This window comes from Lipotes vexillifer, unplaced genomic scaffold (genome assembly GCF_000442215.2).
Source record: "Lipotes vexillifer unplaced genomic scaffold, Lipotes_vexillifer_v1.1 scaffold672, whole genome shotgun sequence".
In the NCBI taxonomy this organism is placed as follows: domain Eukaryota; kingdom Metazoa; phylum Chordata; class Mammalia; order Artiodactyla; family Lipotidae; genus Lipotes; species Lipotes vexillifer.
This window is the reverse complement of record NW_006787454.1, coordinates 187,833-188,094: the sequence shown is the minus strand read 5'-3', so window position 1 is coordinate 188,094 and position 262 is coordinate 187,833.

Sequence of the window (262 nt, the reverse complement as noted above, 5' to 3'; positions counted from 1 at the left end):
ACACACTACTATATTCATATACTACTACTATATAAAATAGATAATAAGGACGTACTGTATAGCAAAAATACTATATTTTAAAATATCAATATTTTGTCATTCCTAGTGAAATAATTAATTCAGGTAAGGCTCATCAATGAGCTCTAAAGCCATTAAGTGAAAAATTGATGGGAAACTAGATAATCTCACAGTGACTTAATAATGGTTACAAGACATCATGTAAATAACAACCTCAATGGTGTAAAAGTAAAAGTTTAAGTGA